The sequence below is a fragment of the Phaethon aethereus genome (genome assembly GCF_964289735.1).
Source record: "Phaethon aethereus genome assembly, chromosome: 5".
In the NCBI taxonomy this organism is placed as follows: Eukaryota; Metazoa; Chordata; class Aves; order Phaethontiformes; family Phaethontidae; genus Phaethon; species Phaethon aethereus.
The window spans coordinates 50,579,725-50,596,944 of record NC_138579.1 but is presented as its reverse complement, the minus strand read 5'-3'; positions in this window follow the sequence as shown (position 1 = coordinate 50,596,944).

Below are 17,220 nucleotides of genomic sequence, written 5' to 3'. Positions count from 1 at the left end.
ATTTCTCCAAACTTAGGTCTGATTTATTGGTTGTTCCTAACATCTGGTTGACCATCTGCACACAAAAAGTTTCACACATTAATGGAGTTTAGGAATAAAATGTAACCTGGGAGTCCTCATCCTTGAACCACAGTAACATATCTTCTCTGTTTCATCACAGAACTGAAGAGATTCTTAGTTAAACCTTACAGGAGAGGTTACAGGTGAAAGTCCTGGGTCATAACCTCAGTGTGACTTGGCTTTTAACAAGTCACCTTGGCTGTGATATTGATAATTGGGTCAAAACCAGCAATAAAATGAATACACAGTGCATCACTAAGCCAGGGGGAGAACACTATGTCTTTTCAGACCTCTTTGTAACTGGTCATACCTGTTCTAAAATGAGTACATTCTTTGAGAAGTATTGAAGGAAACTGACCTTACCTTAGTGTCTAATCATAATAAATGACAAGCTGGGTTAATTATTACTTGGTAATTCTTTATTTAAACTTTATACTAAGATTCAATTGCAGTATATTCTTTCATGCAGAACATAAAAGATGTAATTGTGTGCAGAGTGGGTGTGGTGTTTCCCTAGGTCAAGTAAGGCGTAATTTGTTTCTATACTAGCCCTGTATGAAAAATCCATGCATGCTGTGGATGAATATCCTGGTTTATAGGACTGTGTCTATTAGTAGTTTGTGCAAATTGAGGACAGTGACTTTCTTAATGCTTGGAGTGACTTTTCTTCCTAACCGGATGTAAGTGAGCAAGATATAGATGTGTTTGCACAGTGCAGCAGTAACTTAATAAAACCTTCCAGACCCAGTCTAGATCTTCATTCTTCCCCGTTCCATAACTCAGTATTTCTAAATTAGCTGGCCCAATGACTCCATCTTGTAGTCTTGTAGGACTTACTAAAAACTCAGCATCCAGACTTTGCTTCTAGGCTATTGATTAGCCATCCCCAGGGATGAAACAAAGCAATTTGTACTGAACCATTTTTATCTAGCTAACTGAAGCTGGCATTCTGCTGTCAAGAAATCTGTTAGAGGCAGTACCTCACTGAATCACTTTTTTGAACCAAAACATGTGTAGCTTTTCCATGTGCTTCACATGTATAGTTGTTGCACCAAGGAATTTGTGTGAATTAATAGAGGCACTAGATGTGTGGAATGAGACATGGGCAGATAAAAGTAGAAGTCACTGCGGAAAATGTCTATATAATTTTTACAAAATAATGCAGTATCCTGAGAAAGGGGGAATGCTAGCTAATCCTCAAGGGTTTTGCTTATTCTTCTGCAAAATAGGATTCTTCTTTTTATTTAATTGCCTGCCCAAACAACCCCAACCTTGCCCAAAAAAACACCAAATCCAACAATGTTCTAAAAGCTTCTGAACCTGACTTCCTTGGATTGCCATCAGGTTTCTATCAAAACCAACAAGATCCTGTTGAGATTGAGATTCAATGTCAGAATTGTAGCTAATTCCCAGGCAGGTATGAAAGACTTTTTCCACCAGATTTCTCCTCACAGCTGCTGCCCTTTCTCACAAAGCTGTCTTTTCTCTTTGTTCTTTCTTCCTACAGCTCTCACAGATTTTTTGAGCTGGAAGCCCCTGGCCATTCCCTACCTCAGGAACTGGTGACAAGCTGATACCATCTCCCTGTGCTTATTCTGGATTTTTTAGAATAGCATGAAGCTCACAGTATATGAGGGAGGATGAATGAACTGAGTCAACATCAACACAAATGTTGAGAATGAAAGTCAAAACTAATGATTTCAATCATTGCTGGCTGATGTTTGCCTGGGCCAGTACAGGTGAATAAGAGAAGAACAACAAAACCTGGAACACCATTGAACTAGTAATTTCAGAAGTTTCCATGGAGAGGGAAAAGGAAGAAAAATAATTACCTTCACTCCAGGGGATCAGGAATGATGTGTTAGCTGTACCACATACACAGAAACAAACTGTAAAAGTAATGTCTGACCATCCTGTGGAAGACTGGAACCACACTTTTCAAAGCTGCTAATGAGCCACTTTAATTAGTGCTAAACTTACTATCCCTCAAGGCAACTTTTTTTATTAGTAGCACTTCTCTGCAAGTATTTCGGGTTGACAGGCACATACTCTGCTCTTTGGGGATCTCTGCACTGTGGAGCTCTCATTATCTCAGAAGGGTCCAAGATGTTTGACTATACCACAAAGAAATGCAAGCAATTACAGAGGAAAGAAACTTGTTCTTCCAGCATGGGGAAAATGGATGGTCTGCCACAGGGTGCTCATTATTTCATGACACAGCCACAGTGTTTTCTGTTATCAGCCATATTTAGAAAGTAAATGTTTTTCTAAGCTCCGCTATTTTTCTGCCCTTTAGATACTCGTGTTCTAAGTCCTTCATCCTGCATTTTTTCTATTTTTTTTTATGTGTATATCTCTTAATGTCCTCTTGATATCCTTAAGTCTCTGTCATGTTTGACTTTTACAATAGGCTTGCTTTTTCCTTTTTCATTTCCTTTCTTTCCTTTATTCTCTCCTGCATATTCCTCCCCCTTTTCCCGAGTATTATATTTATTTATTAACTGCACTTGAGCAGTCTCAACTGAGCATGAGGTCCTATTATGTTGGTCACAATCTACAAAGCATAGCAGAAAGGAATTTTATCCTCCTTTCACAGATAAGGAAAATGTGTCTCTAGCCAATGCCTTTACTTAACCCATGTAAGGAAACCATGTGCTTTCAGGCCTGACACCATTTAGAGTAGAATATTTCAGTTAGAAGGGACCTAAAATGATCATTTAGTCCAACTGCCTGACCACTTTAGGGCTGACCAAAAGTTAAAGTATATTATTTAAGGGCATTGTCCAAATGTCTTAAACACTGACAGGCATAGGGCATTGACCATGGAAGCCCATTCCAGTGTTTGACCACCCTCTCGGTAAAGAAATGCTTTCCTAATGTCAAGTCAGGTTTTATCTCCCCTGGCGCAGCTTTGCACCATTCCCATGTGTCCTATCACTGGGTTGTAGTAAATGTGGCTACATCTGGATGGCAACTGGTCACCAGCGGTACCTGCCTCGCCATTTCCCTTACTCAGGACGCTGTAGAAAGCAATGAGGTCACCCCTCAGCCTCGTTTTCTCCAACCTAGACAAAGCCAAAGTCCTTAGCTGCTCCTCATAGGACAGTCCTTCCAGCTCTTTCACCAGGTTTGTTGCTCTCCTCTAGATGCCTTTGAGTACGTTAACATACTTCTGAAACTGTGGGGCCCAGAACTGCACACAGTACTCAAAGTGAGGCCACACCAATGCTAAATACAGCAGGATAATCATGGTTTTTGACCAGCTGGTTATACTGTGTTTGATGCACCCCAGAATGTGGTTTTGTCCTCTTGGTTGCCAGGGCACACTGTTCACTTATACTGAGCCTGCTGTCAACCAGCACCCCCAGATCCCTTTCTGCAGGGCTGCTCTCCAGCCATTCCTCTCCCAGTTTATATTTGTGCCTGGGGTTACTCCATCCCAGGTGCAGAATCTGGCATTTGGACTTGTTAAATTTCATGCCATTAGTCATTGCCCAGTCCTCCAATGTATCTAGAACCCTCTGCAAGGTCATTTGTCCCACAAAAGAGTCAACAGCACCTCCCAATTTGGTATCATCAGCAAACCTGTCAATGGCACATTCATCTCCTGTATCTAGATCATTGATAAACATATTGAACAGAACTCGTCCTAGAATTGAACTCCGAGGAACACTGCTGGTGACCGGTTGCAAGCCAGATGTAGCCCCATTTACTACAGAGCCCTTTGAGCTCTGCCACTCAGCCAGTTCTTCTGCCAGCACACCATGAACCTACTCACCTCACAGTTGGACAATTTGTCCTGAAGGATGCAGTGAGGGACATTATCAAAATCCTTATAAAATCTAGAAAAAATGGAGTTTTCAGGAGTCCCGCTGATACAAGGCTGTAAGTCATACAGCTCTTTTTTTTTTTTTTAACACATCTTTTCCCTCTGTGTGCTCTCTTTTTGCTTTTATTTTGTACTTTTCCAGTGAGAACAGCTTATTCTCTGTGGTTAATAACCCTTGGCCACTTTGCTGAGTGGATATCTTTCCACTCAAATCAGTCGCAATTATCTCAGGTTACAGGATGTTTCATCAGCTACAGAAGGCCTGTATTGCATAACCCAAGTAAGTTGAACAGTACACCCATCCTGAAATAACACTAGGAACACAAGTTAATTGCATAGTTACTGCAGAAAAAGAAAACAAAAGTTAATTATTTGATGGTAACTATTCAGTGACTCTATCAGCAATAGCAGTAACTTGTTTAACTTAGCTCTCAGTGCTTGCTATTTTCCAGTAATCATGTAATTGACTGGTTTGCAAACAAAAAGACATTTTGGAAAAATGCTTGCACATAAAATCCCAAGCTAACACAGTAAGAAAAGGTTACTTCTACTACCTCTATAAACATTACTGATAACAGTTATCACAGCTTATTCAAAAATAAATGGGGAAAAATAGAGTAAGTGTCTTCATTGAATTCCACTCACGTTCTGCTGCAGGGCAACAGGGAAAGATGCACAACTCAGGGAGAAGAAGGAAGAAAAGAGGTACTTGACTGACATGTAAAAATGAAGATCAAATAGTCTTTTGGGGTTTGTTCTCCTCTTTTGTGGTAAATGATTTGGGTGAGGGAATGTTATTTGAGTTGCATGGTGAAAAATATGCTTAGCTCTATCTCATTTACAAAGCAAAAGGACTACTGTCCTTTCACTTTGAGTTATTACTACCTCTCTCACCAAACCTAAACTTATAATTCTGAGAGCAAGATAGACTCAGCATCTGTTAATTGGAGCGGAAATTAAATAATCAATGCATCTAATAATTAGATTCATAAGTTTTTAACATAAAAATTAATATTTGGTTGATAAAAGATAAAACTGAACTTTAGACTTTTTAAAAAGTAAAGAAAGAAGCATTTTTTGGTCAATTCTCTTGAAAGCAGTTTTGAATCAATAGGTTTTCCCAATGGATTTTAGCATCCATGCTTGCATGTGGACAGAAAGAACCACAGTCAATCTACATAAGGTTCAGCGTCAAAATAAAGTAGAGCATGAATAAGAGGTTGTTTATTCAAGTCCTATTCCAAGATAAAAACTTACCAGTGTTAAGTCACTTTAGACAAGAAGGCTCCACCAGTTACAGTGATGCTGTTATATGGGTACAACAAATTCCTTTCCTCTGGTATGTCACACTCAATGGGGCTCTTTCTGCTTTTATTTCAGTTGAGCTGAACCCCTTTCTGGTCAGAACAATGCAGTATTTGATGCTGTAATATTACCATATTCACAAAGGCAGAATATATCTGTGCTACTGTATTGTATTGAAATAAGATTTACTCATTTGTAGGCATGTCAGCATTTGAATGTGGTCTGTTATCATTTTTCCTGGGTGCCTGGAAGATTGGGATGCAGTGTCTTGAGTGCTAATGTAATACAGAGATCTTGCAGAAATAGTATCAACTAGAAGTTCACAGCAACTGTTGTTCTGTCTGTATTTTGTTAAGGTGCTTCATTATTAAATGGAAATTCTAAGGGAGCTGTTATCCCATATTAATGCATAACAAGAGATTTCAATCTATTACTGAGTCATAATAGCTACTGGCATGGTGCTTTTTTCAGTAGTAACTGGTTGGAGAGCAACCTTTGGACATGTTCCTGCAGCAACACCCACTCTTCTAGGGAAAAGGATTATCAATGCAAATTACAGGGGTGTGTTTATTAAAGGTTACTAATTTGAAAAATGAAGAAGTTGCTGAGATGAATGATTAGTAAAGTATCTGTCATCCACTTCAGCACCAAAAGAAGATTATAAAAATCACGGACAACAAAAAATTTTTTTGTTAAAAGGGAGGTCTGGAAGCTGTAATTTCTCATTTCTTTAGATTTGTTCTAAAGTGCCTGTTCAAGCCCCCATTTCAAGCATCAAGGACTGTTCTCAAGCATCTTAAGTATTTATATTAGTGGTATCTAACACATAAGTTTTTCCCTTGTCATCTAAATTTCTCCTAGGATTGTGTACAGTCACCAAAAGCTTCGAGTAACCAAGCACCTACATCACACCTAACCTCTTCCAGGAACCAGTCTTGATATATTTTTGGAAGATGTGAGCACCTCTGGGTCAGGCTCTGAATAAAATATTTCTCATAACTAAGTGACATAAAAATCAGCTTTTTATATCCCATATTATATAAATCCCACTCATTCAAAAATCTTCTGCTTTAGGGTCTTCATACCTGCATCTCCCATGACAAGAACTTTGCTGAGTGACAGTACTTTAACTTCCTTCTGCTGACTCATCTTTCTCTGGTTCAAGATTAAAAAAAGTGGGACACAGATTCAAGTATCTATCTATAAACTAAACACTGATTAGAATTCAAAACTTCCCTATGTAAATGATCTATTGGTTGCTTGAGGATTAATAGGTGCCCACTGCTATCTCTTTCTGAGCCAATGAATAGTTTCACAGCATTTTCAGCAAAAAGGAATGAATGTAGTCCTTCCAAATTTAGAGTAGCTGAAGTTTTAGCTCTCTTCATGGAGATGGGACAAACTTGGTTGCAGCTTCACATTATGAAAAGGTGCCAGGTTTTCATCATTCTGAAGGAGGAGCCAGTACTTCCTTCTCAGAAATAAATTAATAATCCCTGGTCACATTTTTTTCAAAGACAGTGCTTAGGCATCCATCTTTAGGAACAGATTCTAGGCTGTTTTCTCAAAGAGAAGGAGGGCTCTGTCTGCTGTGTTCAGTCTAACACTCAGATTGAAAACCTACTGTTCATGTTGTTTGCTACTGATTGCTTATTCTACTTCACATACAGATTGCATTTTAAAAAAGTAAATCTTCTTATACCTTTGAATACAAAAGTTTTTTACAAGGAAGTCCATTACAAGTACGACAAACCTACCTCTTTTTATGGATAGCACTTTCAAGTTATAAGTGCTTGAAAGATGCATAAGGAAGTACAAAACCTTTACAAAGCATACATGGATCACAGATGAGTCAAAGACCTGATATTATTACTATGAACAGCAATTTTTACCCAGCTGGGAAATACCACCTTTATCCTCTGAGAACTCAAGCTTGGAAGTCATAGTTTGGGGGAGGATGTTGTGATTTTATACTGCTGTTGTGCTCACTTGAAGTTGAAATGGCCAAATAGGGCATTTTAGATAGTCTCAAGAGCGTGTTTGGTTTATAGAAGCTAATTCCCAAGGATGTCTACAAATCATGAGAAGTGTTGTACCCTCTGCTGCTGAAATAATGGTTTTAAGTTCTGCAAGGAAGGCTTCAGTTGCTTACATTATTCTCCATCCTGGTGAAATTATCTCTGGCCTGTTCTTAGCCTTTTTGACATTTTAGTCTTTCTACCAATGTAAAGAGCATAGAAGACGGTGAGATTTTTGTCTATAAACATTAGTAATATTAAAAAGTACAGTTTCAGTGCACAGCTGAGAAGGTGTAAAAATACAACTCGTGAAAATATCCTGGCTTTAACCTCTCCTGGGTATTTCAGTAATCTCTGTTGCACTTCAGCTGTCTGGTTTTTGTCTATTTCTTTGAAAACAAGTTTATTCTCTTATTTGCAGAATTTGAGTTCTATCATTACCACTGGACTGATACTTCAGGATGAAGCAGGATGAAAACATTCCCTCAAAAAAAATACACAAAGATAAAAATGAATCTGTCTCAGTCAATTGTAATTCTAAATAGTAGCTTAAGGATTTTAACAAAATATGCAAATGAGAAATATCCTGAATCAATTATTAGTATCTTTTTTAAAGGAGAGGATAGTTACAACTGTAACTAAGCTGATGTTCATAGGATGGACCATAAAGTTCTTGATGTCTCTATGAGCTTCTGAGCACATTAAACTTGCATCTATGTCTTACAGTTTATTGTGTGATAAACTTAATCCTGTAATGGGAAATCTTCTTTTGACCTAGCTGACATCTGTAGCACAAGGCTAAGTTTGGCCACTTAGCTATTTAACTTTGTCAGCTTCATGACACTTCTGAACTCTTCATGACTGCTTTTCTCTAATGCTTGTTTTCTCTTTTTTTCATGTGTAAGATTATTTTTATGTTACACTCTTGGTGTATTACTTTTTCATTTTCTGGGATTTTAACACTCATTCCCTATGGTTTTTAGCTTTCTCCTTCCTGTTAATCCACACCATATTCCTCTGTTCAGGAATCCTGTGCTCATTCCTTGTGCTCACAATGGAAACCTTTTATTGCATATGAATATTCTGTATTTCTTCTTTCATCCTAAAGTTGTTCCCATGTGTGGACACCTCTTCCATGGGAAAATCTTTGTAAAACTGTCCTTTGTGTTGTTAGGACCAATTCTGAAAATGAAATGAGGAAAAAAAAAAGAGAGACCTGTAAAGATAGTTAAGGCAGATAGGAATGTTGCAGAGATTTATTGAGCTTTGGAGGATTTTCGGAACTGAAGCTACGAATGGAAAGAATAAAGGAAGTAAGCAAAGTAGTTTTGGGATTTTTTTTTGTCCCAGAATTTAAGCCTTCTGATAAATTTCTTCATGTAGATTTCTGCATAGATTTCCACATACATAGAAACATGATTAGGGAAAGATCATTACTTGTGTAATGCTGTTACATGGCATAATGCCACAACTTTGGTCTCAAGTGTTGCTGCCTGGGAACCTTTAGTAAGTCAGAGTTAAACATGGAATATATATTATGGAGAGACTTTAAACTTAAATATAGCTGGGATGACAGTCTTGGTAACAGGTTGCAATGTATTGTAATTTCATCTTATTTGGTAATTAATTTTGTGCAATGTGAGTTTTGGGTTACACTAAGTTATTGAGTATTGTCCACTTGATTGGCCATTGTTCTCTTCTGGTCTATTTAGAATTAGTTCCTCATCTTCAGTATGTGATGATAGTTTTGGTTTTAACATTTACAAAATTTAGGAGGAATCTGTGTTGTATTAACTACCTAAAATGTCTAGATCCGCTCTTTCAAATACAGCAGTCTTCCTTATTGAGGACTAGAAATTTCAAACAGGACAATACATCTTAATGCAGGTTAGTATATGACTTTTTAATTAATAATATTGGACTAACTATTCAGGCTACTAGGGTTGTGCTGTTTTAATCATATTTAAAGTATAGTAAAACCTGGTACTATTTTATAGTACAGTGAAAGTGTTACGTTAATCCTTCAATTGCAAGAGACTGCTCATTGTCCAATTCATTTAACTGTGCTTATCTACTAATATTGCTACCATTACTACTAAATGCTTTCTTATTTAGGTGTCTGAGACTTTATTTATATTCTCTCCTCTTGCCTTTACTGCAACTAAATAATTTATTATCATAATGTTTGTCCTTCCCTCACTTGAAACATTATTCCCCTCTTATGCTCTAGCTTGACGCTTGATAGACTGAGATGTCACTGAAATGCTGTTGAGTATGTTTTCTTTCTTGTATCGCTTTTGAGAAACAGTAGCTGCCCTCTTCCTACTCCTACACATCTCTTTGTATCCTCATTCATTTCAACTATGGCAAGCAAGCATGACAGGAGCCTTGGGGGTTTTTTGTTTGTTTTTTTTTTCCTTTTTTCTGGCAACTGGATTTTCGGGTTCAAATAACTTATTTACCCAAGATGAATAAAAAATAAATAACCTTTCAGACACCTCTACTGCACCCCTGCCATAAGGCTCTAAGGATATTTACATGGAGGAAGCATCAGGTGACGAGTGTGACAAATTCTTTACTTTGCCAATGGGATTCTCCAAATAAATAAAAATTTATATTCTCCAAATAAAAACGTAAAGGATGCAACTGGACTTAAAATGGAAGTCAGAGACCTCCAGCCCTGATTAAGTATTAATCTGTTCAGAAAAATTTAAGTAAAAGTGCCTTGATTTTTAATCAGTAATGCTCTTTCTCTTGAGGCCCTTCTGCTAAACTCCTATGTGGACACTCCTTTATTTATATACAAGTTGAAAAAACTGCCTGCATTATGAAATCTCACTGGTTTTGGTGATGTTTTCCATAGGTGTAGTCCTGAACCCTTGTTTTTGTGGTACATGTGATATTTCAGAAGTTATCATAACCTGAAGGCAAGGGCATTAAATAAAATGATGACCCAAGAAGATGTGGTAGCTTGATTTTGAACATGTGACACAAGTCATAAAAGGAATATTTTTTTTTATTGTATGAATTAAATTGCAGGGACTGTTAAGTTAAACTTAAAATAACCCTTTTAAAAGTTGTTGAGGATAATGAATTAGCCAGGAGGAGTTAGAGCCTGCTGCTGCCAACTAAAGTGCTTGGGGACTTGAGATAGATAGAAATGAACGATAAGAAGCAGCTTTCATGCATTCAGATAAATTACACGTTGGGCTTGGCTTAATCCTGGCATCAGAATGATCTCTGGGGTTTTCCCTACATTATCTTAGTCTATGATTATGCAAATATCCTTTTAATGTAGCGACTCCTTAACAGGAAATTAGTCTCATACCTGCTCATATGCTCTTGCAACCAACAGACATTTGCTTGCAAAATCTTAGTGTGTCTGAGGTACAAAAAGCACATTAACCCTTTAAGTACCAAAATTTTGCAAACATGCAAATAACAGGACATGCTTGGATATGTCAGGGATGTGGCAGATGAATCAGGAAAGAGGTAAGTTACCTAACACAAAAATATTCCTGGGTTTGAAAGTTCAACTGGAATGCAAATGGTATTAAGTTTACATTTGGTTTCAAAAATAGTAAGGAAAACAGGGGAGGGAGAAAAATCTTACAGAAAAGCAGGATTAAAACTGAATAAAACATGGAAACAAGACAAAGCATACAGACAAAAGAAATGTAATCAATCATTAGCATTAAATGCACAGCAACCTGCTAAGCCCAGGTAGTCTGACATCATCATTCACACACACAGATGTACTTAAATTTATAGCAGCGATGTTTTCAGGAAATGCATGAAAATGGTAACTGTGAGGGTAGCCTGCTTTGTCTGGAGAACAGGAACTTAAGAATGGGAATCAGATGTTTCATCTGGAAAGACAGAGATGGCTAATATCCTTTGGGAGGGGCGGAATTGAAGTCACAAAAATTGTGTTGTGTTACTTACAGTAGTATTAATGTACATCTCTGAGTAAGCACCAAAGTTCAGTTGTTCATTTCTTGTTTTTGTAAATCTCTGCTAGGTGAAATTATCTTAGGTAACATTTTTCTTAAACTAAAGGTTTCTAGTATAAGAGGTCATCTTTCTTTTTAGGAAAAAAATATCACTTAAGCATTTGATGTCAATCTGGGGTACACCAGTGATAAATTGGCAGCTAGTACCTGAGGTGCCTCTCACCCCTCTTTTCTTTTTTGCCCCTCTGATTCAAACACAGCTAAATCCTCAGAGTTACAGGGGAGCCTAATGAAACTAAGCACCTAACTTTCCAGTGGGATTTAGGGTAGTATCTGATTCATTCAAGCTCCTTTGAAACTCCCATCAAAGAGAACTGTTCAACGCATGACCTTAAGGTAACACTTGAATCAGCCACAATATTCAGACTTCCAGCTCTTTGCTTTAAATGTAAGACCTATTCTTTCTTCTACATCCAGTGTATTCTGTTTGTAATTACCAGAAATTACCATTAGAGAAATCAGAGCTAATCTGAGGCACATTAAGGAGCGTGAATTTTTGCTGAACTATTTAAATAAATTCTTGTTGATCTGGTTTCTGGAGATTAAACTCTGTAATTTTATCTGTCATAGATGGGAGAAACTTGCTAGTACAATAGCACAGTGTCTTAGCATAAAAAAACCCAACACATATACGTAGGTACAGAGAGAGCAGGTGTTTTCAAATGCTATTCAGGCAATATTAATTTCCATGATTCCCCATTAAATCTCACCTAGTCAAATATGCTCAGTCCATTTTTGGTTTTGAGCACTAGTTTTTTTCTGACTGCTCTAGCAAAATCTAGCAGATGCTAGATTAAGTCTGAAGACATACAGAAAAATTAAAATAATTACTGCTTGGAATTGATTTTGTTTTCAATATATTAAAATCCTAAGAAATAGCCAACTGTTGTGGTTCCACTAGAGGTTTCACATCCAAAATAATTTTGCAATGGTGCACTCAGTATGCTGAACCACTAGCATTCAAATTTAACCAAAGCAGGTCCCTGTGCTAATGATGTCAACCAAAAAATAGTGAGATTTTATTTACCATCTGATTTACGTAGTGAACCCTTGGGTAGTACCAGGATAAATGCTTGAGAGCTTTTTTTCAGACTCAAGGACTTCTTAGAAATTTGTTCTTTTAAAATTCATGTCAGGTAGCATTCTTATGGAGTAACATTAAGCTTTTAACATTAAGCAGACTTAAATAATACCAAACATACAGATTGACTGACTTCTATGAAAGCTTTGATTACCTGGTAGCAAAGTGTAGTCACAGGCACCTCTATTCTGTTACAAAAGGCTACCTCAGCTCAGAGGGCTGTCCTTGGACACAACCTGGGTCTGTAAAGCCCAACTTTTATTTCACCTTACACATAGGGACAGAAAATAAAAACAAGGCCTGCAAAGGTTCACCTCCCCTTATAACAAAAGGGAACCAAAAATCCAAAGTGGCTTCAGAAACAAAGCATTCTCCTAATTTCTTCATTGCTTATGAATCTGTAGAGTACATGACCGATAAATCCCTTTAGTAGGATACCTATACTTATATCAGCTCAGAGGTTTTTTAACAATTTGAAATTAAGAAGCATTAATATCAAACTATATATTTTCTTCTGCTCCTTGATACAGAAGCAACCTAAAGCACTCCAGGGTTTTTTTGCCAATTCGCCATCTTCTGTAAAATGGCAAAAAATTGTTACAGACATCTTTGCCAAAAGTGTGGCAAAAAAGAATTTAGAGGAAGGCTACTGGTTTATTTGTATTGTTCCACTAGTCAGTGGGCTTTCTTAGATGTTAATTTTTAAATGATGATTTCAGAGTTAAAGGATATAGGATGTCTGTTGTTCAGGCATTACAGCATTCACTAGAGGACCTATATTAGCATCATAACTGCTTACTGTGAGTTAGAGCTCTATCTCTTAATGTGTCAAGATGCTGTATTCTCCAGTTTTATTTCCTTCTTGGAAAGCAAGTAGGATGTTTGCTAGGAGATTACTTTTATTGGGAAATACTGGAACTTAATTAGTTGGATGACCCACTTGAAATGGGAATTATGTCATTTTTACATAAGCCTATCTGGTGATATTAAACCTAGATAATTTGCTTTGATGGAGATCAAGTTTTTGCTGCAAATGTATAAAAATATCTAGCTGGCTTATTAGCCTAAAATTCACATCAGAAAATGATCTAGACTTAAAAATTACAGTAGTTTAGAAGCTTTAAATCATATGGGAGATTTTTGTATTTTTGTTCTACATAATTGCAGCTGAACTGTAAGAGTTTTCTGAACACTGGGAAACAGTAATCATTTCACAAGTTTATGAAGCCACCAAAGCAGTGAAGTCATTGGTTTCTTTGTTGAGAGTTCACACATGAACAGACATGAGAAGAGCATATTTAGCTCATTTCCGTACCACTGAATGGGACTCTCAGCATCTTGGAATCCTGTATGAAAGAACTTTACTACTACTACTATAGAAATTAGGTATTTCACACAGATTTTAGAAAGGCTACAGAGTAGCAAATTGTAGCTCGATGAACAAGTGAATATTTGTAATTTACATGACCCCAGAGGAATATATTTGCCAAAAAATATCTTTCCTTTTGAGTGTTCCTTTGTAGTTTGTCATTATACATGCAGAACAAAACACCACCAGGAGTAAAATCATCTTTATCTGTACAAAACATCAGTATTATGGAATGATACAATTATGTCCTATTCTGACAGCATCATCAGAATATCACAGGAATTCACTTTTTGCAGAAATCTAGCAGTTTAAATAAAGAATTAAAAGTCACAATCAATAGACAGCAACTAGATTTCAAGATTAAGTGGATTGTCACATCAAGAAGTATTTTTGTTAGCATGCCCATAGGGAAGAAAAGCTAAGAGAAATACAATCTGCTTTCCCTACATGTCAGTTGCACCTCTGAAGTCTTGAAAATACTTACAGATGTATTTTGTGCTTAAGTGGAGCAGAGGAGTATGCAGCCGACCCAAAGACACTCTCTGATGTAAAAAATAACATTTTCACCCAAGTTCTTACTGCAATCCACATACACTCACAAGATTTGCAGTCACTACAAAATATTTGCCACTGACAAACAAGTGTCTAATAACAAAAAAATGTATCAATAAACTTATAGTCAACAACCTGCAGTAATTTAGCAATAACCACTATTTCACAATAATTAAGGTCACCTTCCCCCTAAGATTTAAAGGTTGCACACTGCAGGTATGGCACTACTTACAGTAGCGAAGCACAAACGTGCCTAATGGTCACAAGACATCCATCTTAATGAAACCTGCCAATCTGTCACCATAGAACCACTACGCTTTACAAATTTTAAGAATCAGGTAACACAAGTGTTTGGGAAGGGAGTTCAGAAATAAAGTCAATGGCATATACCACAAAGCAGTCAGTGCTATTCTTATGTTCCTAACGTGTAAGGAAACCCAGAAAAGAACTAAATATGGTTATTCTTTTACTGTAACAATAGAATGGCAAAGATTTTGTACAATTAAGTTCATGTAATCGATGCTAGTGAGTCTTGCAGTCCAATCATCACAGGGTAAAAAAGAGGCCAATCTGAACTATATGGCAATTCCTTTAACAACTCTTTAGTTGCTTGATAGGTGACTGACAGTGACAGGAAAATTTGAGAACAGGGTTTAGGTATTTCCTGTTGAGAAAATTTGGAGCATCTCAGAAAGTTGAGGGTATGTTATCTTGATAAATGAATACTCAGCAAGTTTCTGATGGCAGATCATTCTATAATGAATCATTCCTGTGTAGTGGTAACTTCACCAGTTGAGGTCTTGATGTCATCTTTGACAGCTGCTCTTGGTCTGGTACCGAACATGCTCTCTTGTGCAGCACAGAAAGGTAGGCTGTAGCTGCTATGAGAATGTGGAGATAAGATGGTTCTGGGTGCTGACAAACTGGCATCATAACTGCAACAACTCTGGTGGCTACTCCAGGCTGTCATGGCACAGGTGACCACAATTTACTGCTTAGAAACAGCTGGTACCTAGCAGGTTGGACCAGGTCAGCAGGCACTTGGCTTATACCATGATGATTTACTGCAAATAAATTTTGTTACTGTTACATGGGGACACAAATACCCACCAAGCCAAAGCAGGATGGTTTTTGTGCAAGTTCAGCACAATGCAATTAGCAGTAACTAGAGAGACTAATGGCATGTTGTGCTATAATCAGTAGTCTGACATACATAACTAAAGAAAAGTCAATGCTCATTAATGGGTGAAAAATATAAGAAGTTTCTTCATGACTTCTAAGTTTAGCAGAATACTTTCCACAGATTTCAGTTATTTCTAAACTCTTCACAGTGAATGCCTGTCCACAAACAGCCGACTAAGTAGTCACCCCCATGAAATGGGAGAAGCGGTGTCTGCTACCCCTGGCTTCAGCCATCTCCTCTTTTGCCCAAGCTCTGGTTCTCTTTGTTCTCTGGTTCTCTTTCAACCCACCTCTAAGTTGATTCAATGTTTTACCAGTGGCTTATTAGGAATTATATAATATTTTTCTTCCTCCCACTCCCGCAGTAGTTTTCTCCTAGGCTGAAGAGTTAAGCTCAAAAAAGTTAAGCTCACAGAAGGTCAAAAAAGTGCCAGAGATGATGCAAGGGGAAGTGGTGGGAATGCATGGCCCCTAGCAGAAAACAAGGTCAATTGGCGCTTACCCTGTCTCAATTCACCCTTGGGACTAGAGTCTCAATACTCAATCAGAAAGTTGGTCAATCAAGGCTTAGACTGATGCCACTGGGGCATTCCAGATTTTGAAAGAAGGCACTAAGATACATAAATTTGTGAGACAATATTTTAATGAGCAGTTTGATTAAATCTGCCTTAGGCTGTCTAATCATAGGTCATAAAAAGCTGTTTTAAAGTTGTAATACACAAAATCTAATTGAAAGTGAATGAATTTGAAGAGAGAAAAACCAGACAAGACTCATAGCAGTCTCTCAGTAATAACTTCCAAATGCACACTATAAAATTATGTTTCCTACTAATTATAATGACAATTAAGAGAATTTAAAAATATATAATGCTACAGGCTTAATTTAAAAAAAAAACAAACAAACTATGAACACAATATGAATGAATCAACAGTTCAAACAATGCTTTGAACCAAAACTTTATACCTAACTTCTAATTAAGGGGTCATCCTCACATTTTTTCCCCAACAATAAAGGCTACTACAGCTTTCAGAAATGGAGACCTACAACAAGTTAAATGATACAGCATTAGAGCAGGATCAACAAATACACATTGTTGAAATATTAATTTTTAAAGCATGCAAACAAAACATCACATTAATTCTCCACAGCTTTTTTCAAAATCTTTTTTTGCATCTGAATTTTCATTCCTCTTACTGTAGGATTTGACAGGAATCATAAATAGCAATGATTGTTCAGCATTTGTTTTTGTTTGGTTTTTTTTTGTTTTAACTCTCCTGTTCTTCTTGGATGTGTTTAACAGTCAAAACTGACTGCTAACATATGTCAATCAGCCGAGTATAACAGCACCCCCTTCTGGTTTTAACAGTGTGAGGTGGAATCTGGAACTCCCATCATCATGTCAGAAACCTGTATAGGAGAAACAAGGTAAAAGTGAAAATATTCTAAAACTAGGTATTAGTAATAAGAAATAGACAAAGGAATATGCCACTGCATTAGTCCAACCTATTCAACTGCAGTGGCTGAGGAGCAATTTTAGAACAGTTCTTGTGGGCTGTGAGGTAGCTCTGTCCATGTCTGGTAGCCAGCGTATCTTCATTGCTGTATGTGGTGGCAGCACTCCAAATACCTGTTCATGCAGGGACCACTTAATAGCAAGCCTCCTGTCCCACTGCTTCCTCCTCTAGTGTGGGCATAAAGGCTAATGATCCAAGTATCTCTCTGTTCTGGGCTCATGCTGCCTGAGCAGCTATTTGTCATCTCTTCTGATGCAAATGCAGTGGGTGGAGACAGTTATCTGATGAGCCAACTC